The sequence below is a fragment of the Nyctereutes procyonoides genome, unplaced genomic scaffold (genome assembly GCF_905146905.1).
Source record: "Nyctereutes procyonoides isolate TBG_1078 unplaced genomic scaffold, NYPRO_anot_genome, whole genome shotgun sequence".
In the NCBI taxonomy this organism is placed as follows: Eukaryota; Metazoa; Chordata; class Mammalia; order Carnivora; family Canidae; genus Nyctereutes; species Nyctereutes procyonoides.
The window spans coordinates 31,078,665-31,085,447 of NW_026575046.1; positions in this window are offsets into that span (position 1 = coordinate 31,078,665).

Genomic DNA, 6,783 nt, shown 5'->3' on the forward strand with positions numbered 1-6,783 from the left:
GAATGGCTTTAACTGTGGGGATTGGAAAGCTATGAGAAATGGCTGGGGACAGCAAAGCATTAGGCAAGGCTTCTACAACATTCCAGGAGTAGACCACGTTGCTCTCATTTTGCTGGAAGAGAGGATGTTCTGCATCCCTTTCATGTCATGTTCTCTATTCTCTCCTATATGTTACTATTAGAGGTAAACTGAGGCAAGCTCAAATTAGTTTATTAAATTGAGTTTATTTGGGAATAGCAGAGGAGTTGCAATTCAAGAAAGCTATGCTGTAACAAGCTACAGGAAAGTCCATTGAGGGTTTGGGGCAGTCTGTATTTATGGGCAGGGAATGTAAAGAGAGGAAAGTCCAGCCAGAGTCCAAGCAGCAAGTTCTTTGGCTTGAGGAAGGGGAAAGATTCTTGGTAGATGATCATTGGTCAGGAGATGTGTCTCAGTCTTCTGTAAATCAGGCAGTCATGAGAAATGAGTTTCTTAGTTCTTAAATTCTATTCTTCTGAAGGTATATACATGACATTTTCCATTTTATTTTCTCTAGTTCCATTTTATTTATTTATTTATTTTTTAAAAAGATTTATTTATTTATTTATTCATGATAGACACAGAGATTGAGAGAGAGGCAGAGACTCAGGAGGAGGGAGAAGCAGGCTCCATGCTGGGAGCCCAATGCGGGACCCAATCCCGGGACTCCAGGATCGCGCCCTGGGCCAAAGGCAGGCGCCAAACCGCTGAGCCACCCAGGGATCCCTCTAGTTCCATTTTAGATTGACATCCCTTCATATTAGCTTTGAATGCATCCAAGGGTGTAGTTGTTTTTTTGGTCTACATGGAGACTGGATCCATGTTGTAAGCTTTGACTACTGAGATAACCAGCCATATACTGTTTTCAAGAAGATAATTTGCAACCTTGCATGGGGTGAATTGTTCATTAATTGTTCATGTTTAGTTCTGTCCCATGTTCCAGGAAGTTAAAAGAAGAAAATCTGGACTGAGAAAGTGCAAATGGAGTAAGTATTTCTAAGGAAAGCAAGGGAAATAAGATGACAGTTTTTGACCACTGGCTTTTTAGGTTTTTAGGTAAATATTCAGTTAAATTTAATACCCTCCTGAGCGGGCCTAATGCTTTGTTCTTGGGTCATCTTCTTTGAGGTTAGGTTCTCCCCAGAGGTTCCTGGATCCCTTACACTAGCATGTGGCCTCTGGGTGCTCCTCCAGAGTTCTTCAATGTGTTGGCATCCTAGATAGGGATGATTTGGATTCATGCTGGACCTCTACAGGATTTGAAAACCAGTAGTGATGTTGGACTATGGAATGTGCTTTATAGGAAAAGGAAAGGTGCTAAAGGGAATATGTATAGAGGAGTATCTGAAGTCATATAGGATGCAGTTTGACAGATGAGTAGGAGATTTGGGGGAATCAAAGAGAACACATGGCCAGAGGCAAAGGTGCAGTGTCTGAAAGGCCATTGAGGTGGGAAGGAACTCAGTGTGCAACAGGAAAAAACCATGTCAACAAGATGTGCAAAGGTGTTTCAAGGACTAGATAAGAGAGAGGCTTATATTCCATACTTAGGAGTCAGCTATTCTGGCTCACAGCTCATTGGTTGCCATTGAAGGATTTTAAGCAAAGGACAAACATTTAGTAATATACACACCCTATCACTCCTATTAATCTGTGAGTTCCCTGAAGGCAAATATTTGATTTTGAGTCATCTCAGTGGTGGCCTCCTCCCGGGCCTAGTATGGTCCCTTATTTATAATAATTGCTATCTTGAATTAGGTGCTCAGTATGAGTCTGACACTGTGCTAAATGCTTTACATGCTGTATTAGTTAGAGTTCTCCAGAGAAACAGAACCAGTAGGGTCAGTCTATGTATCTATGTATCTATCGACATTGATTTATTATAAGGAATCAGATCATGCAGTTAGGGAGGCTGAGAAATCCCAGATCTGCAGTCAGCAATTTGGAGACACAGGAGAGCTGATGTGTTGCTCCATTCCTATCCAGAAGTCTGAGGACCAGGTAAGCTGATGATGGACGTATCAGTCTGCAAGCTGGCAGTCTTGAGAACCAAGAAGAGCAGATGCTTCAGGCCAAGTCTAAAGGCCAGACAAAACCAATGTCCTAGCTCAAGTAGGTTTTGTTTTGTTTTAAGGCAAGAGTTCCCTCTTATATGAGGGAGGGTTAGTCATCTGTCCTATTCAGGCCTTCAACTGATTAGATGAGGGCTGCCCACATAAGGGAGAACAGTCCATCTTACCCAACCTCCTAATTGACATGTTAATCTCATCCAAAAACATAGTCACAAACACACCCAGAATATTGTCTAATAAATTCTCTGGGTATCCCCTTCCCTCCCCTCCCTCCACCACCATGGCTCAGTCAAGCTGACACACAGAATTAACCAGCACACATGTATGTCATTCAACTTACACAATGATCTTGCAAGGTTGTTTCTATTTTCATTCCTATTTTATAGAGGAGGAAACTAAACCTTAGAAAGTTTGTGTCATGTTCATGAATAACAACTGGTGAGTGGAAAGGCTAGTATTAAAACCCAGGCAACTGACTCTTCGGGCTACATCCTTAACTACCATGCTCGAACAAATATTTTAAGATTGTTTATAGAACTGTTGCATAGAAATTTAACAAACATATAATCACTGATAATAGGTTAATTATATTGAACATCCATTAATTTCTATCTAATGAATAAATAAATGTATTCTTAATACCTGCCTTCCAATAAATACATAATTTAAAACTTTTTTCTGGTTCTGGAGAAAAAGGACAAGATACAGTGAGGGGAATATTGCTCAGCAAACACTGGTAAGTCTGATGGATAATTCAGGTTCCCTTTCACTATGAGTGTCCTAGGTCTACCAGCTGTATTTCAGCAAAGAAAGAATTCAGTACAGGAAGATGTGGAGACAGCAAGGACCTCTCAGCATTAAGTTAGCTGTGTTGTAAAAAGAGGAGACAAATGTAACCAGCTCACAGTAAGACTTGACCCTTGGAAAGAATAATGTGGTGAAATAATTTCCTGGGGATTGTCTGGAGTATGTTTGAATGAGGTTAGTCAGCTAAACTCATTCCAGAGTCTCAGGAGTCCTAGGCTCTGTGGGTTGACTGTCACTAATAAATAGCATGTTCTGGAAATCTATGCAAATCAAATCCTGCTTTTCCTATTGATTTTCATGGATTATGAAGATATCAGTGGGCACTACATGCAAACTCTATTACAAAGCTATAATTATCAAAATGGTATGGTATTGACATAAAAACAGACATGAACTCACTGAAATAGGATAGAGAGCCCAGAGATAAACTCACATATAATATGGTCAATTAATTTTGAACAAAGCCACCAAAAATAAACAATGAAGAAAGGAAAGTGTCTTCAATAAATGGTGCCAGGAAAACTGGGTATATCCATGCAAATAATAAAACTGGGCTCTTGTCTTAAACTACACCCCCAAATTAACTCAAAATGTATTAAAGACTTAAACTAAGACCTGAAACCCTTAAATTCCTAGAAGAAAACATAATGGATAAGTTCCTTGACTTTGGTCTTGACAATAATTTTTTTTGGATTTGACACCTAAAACAAAGGCAACAAAGGAAAGAATAAGCAAGTTGGGGCTACATCAAACTAAAAAGCTTCTGCTCAGCAAAGAAAACCATAACAAAATGAAAAGTTAGCCTATGGAATGAGAGAAAATATTTGCAAACCACATATCTGATAAGAGGTTAATATCCAAAATACATAAGAAATCCATACAACTCAATAGCAAAAAATGAAATAATCCAATCAAAAAAAGGAAAAGGACCTGAATAGACATTTTTCCCCCAAAGAATATATATAAATGGCCAAAAAATACTTGAAAAGGTGCTTAAGATACTAACCATCAGTGAAATGTAAGTCAAAACCACAATGAGATATCACTTCACACCTGTTTGTCACATTATTCACAATAGCCAAGAAATAAAAATAAACACAACTTAGTGTCCCTCAATGGATGAATGGATAAAGAAAATGTAATACACACACACACACACACACGCACAAGCTTACAATGGAATAGTATTCAGTCATAAAAAGAAGAAAATCCTGTCATGTGTGACAACATGGATGAAACCAAAGGGCATTATTAATACTAAGTGAAATAAGCTGGATGGAGATAAACCAATACTGCATGGTATTACTTTATGTGGAATTTTTTAAAAAAAGAAAATGGGCTTCATAAAAATAGAGTAGAATGGTGGTTTCCAGGGTCTGGGTGCTTGGGAATATGGGGAGAAGTTAGTAAAAGGGTGCAGACTTGCAGTTATAAGATGCATAACATCTGAGGATCTAGTGTATTACATGATAACTGTGGTTGATAATACTGTATTGTGTAATTGAAATTTGCTAAGGGAATAGAGTTTAAGTGTTCTCATAAAAAAATAAATATGTGTGGTTATGAGTGTGCTAATTAGCTGAATGGTGTGATCCTTTCATAATGTTTATGTGTATCAGATTATCACATTATATTTGCTATACAATTTTATTTGTCAATCATACCTCAATAAAGCTGGGGGAAAAGAGAAATATCTGCATAATTAAGACTGGCTCAGCTGGGAGTAATGTTGGGGCTTTAGTGGCCCAGGCTGGTAGGGAAGGATGTCCTAAATCCAGATAGTAGTCTAATTTGTCACACCCAAAAGGAAGCTTCAGGCTACAATAAGACCAGTGTTTACCACTTGGGGAAAGTCAAGATAGGAAATTTTTTTATTTGCAAAGAACTGAACTCATTGTAGCTGGTTCTTTATAAAGGAGAATTTTGAAAGTTTACAGGGACATTTCACAAAAATGAAAGACAATTTTGTACTTTGTTTCAGAAAAACATATGCTTTGATGTAAAGGTCCTAAGGATTGAGTTTTCTCGCGTCTGTTTTTTTTTTTCCTCTCTAGATGCGTTAAAAAATGTTGATTGGTTTCTCTCAGTAATACTACCTTCTAAGACAACCAGTCTGCAAGTGTGTGGCTAAAAATGGCCATCCCATCTGTGACTCACATGACCTCGCAGTTTAAACTTATATGTATCTGATTATATCTGTTTTTTTCCTTTGTTCAAACTCTCAAGGAAGGGTACTGATTATTTCCTAGCCAGTTAGTGGATCTTTGTTGCCTTTTTGTGTGTGTTGGGTGTGTAGTTGGCTATGGCTTACAGTGGACCACATGCTAAAACATACTCACCCCTCATCAGGTGTGGGGAAGAAACTTTTCTGAAAAAGGAATGTGGGCTTACTGGTATGCCAGCACTATATCCCAAAGTAAGTCCCAGCAGGACTTCTTTTTAAGCAGTGATATTGCCCTGAATCACAGAGTTATCAAGTGTCTGTCCCCTGTCATCTCTTTTAAGCAGAACTCAAATCAGTGGCTGCGAGTTTGGCTGACAGGATTCCGTTACCAGAACAAAGGGATTGGCATATGTGTGGTGGAGGCTTCAGCCCACTAAGCTTAGGTTCAGAACAAAATCCCAATCTCAGAACAGGAACAGGTATGCAAATCAGGGACAAAGGGACAGATACTGTCAAATGGATGGGAAAACATGACATGTCTAATGAAAAGGCTTATGTCTTTGAGCACTATGTGATGCATTGGAATGAGTTGAGGAGCTTAATTTCAGTTCACCTGCCCAGATCTAGTGATCTGCTAAGAGAATTCTTTTGACAGTATCAGGTGGTGAATGTAGTGGAGGGTTAGGTTTGGAAACCTGTGAGGTACTGGGCTCTTAGATGCCTGCATGTACCTGATTCTGAGCCAACTTACAACTGCAGCAGGGACCTAGGTCCTCCTACTTCCAGGCTCAGGCTCTTTCCTTTGTATCCTGCTGCTGCCTTTACAGTTGAAAGACATCACAACATTCTTCTGTATCCTAGAAACAGGGTTTGTCTTGCTGTGACTATTAGATTTTATTTTATATGATCAGGGTAGGTAGGACTTAGGTGAATTTCATGAGAGATTGAATTTTGAATATATGTGTTCATAACTGGGCTCTATCAGTCAGAAAAGGTTAGATTTTAATATTTTTTCCAGGGATGTATGATAACATATAAAAATGCTATATATCTATGCTGGATCTTCTAGGGGTTATCCCATGAGCTTTTCTAACTCTAGGAACTAGGCTAGTTAGGGAGGCAGAGGGAAAGGACAACATGGCAAAGCATACCTTGGCTCTTAAGCTTCTACCTCAAAGTGATACGCATCAGTAAGTTCATATTTCATTGGCCAAATCAAGCCCTTACTTCACATAGGAAGGGAGGAGTAATCCTACTATATAGCCCTAGAAGAAGAGATTATTCATAAAGTTTAGCATGGAGACGTTTGACTTGTTTACTTCTATATCCTCAGCATTTAGAACAGTGTTTGGTACCTGGTAAGTATTTAAAAATATGCATCAAATAAACAAAGGAAAGAATAAATGTATGAAACTAAAATAACAATTCATATCACCCAGGATTAACCTTGGTTCCTGGACACAGTTCTGAAATTTCTTTGCTAAAACCTTTTAGGAAATAGCTAATACAGAAAAAAAAATCTGTATTTGGGAAAATAGTCTTCAGTATAGATTATTCATGATTGGGAAGCTGTGAGCTGCATGAGTCCTTAGTTGCATTTTATATTGGTATCTGTGTCATATTTTCATGTTTTTTCAAAGGGTGTTTGGCAGGTGAGTTTGAATAGTTGTCTGATTAAGGATATTGAAGTGTGGGATGTAGAATTGGGGTTCATTCAGGGAT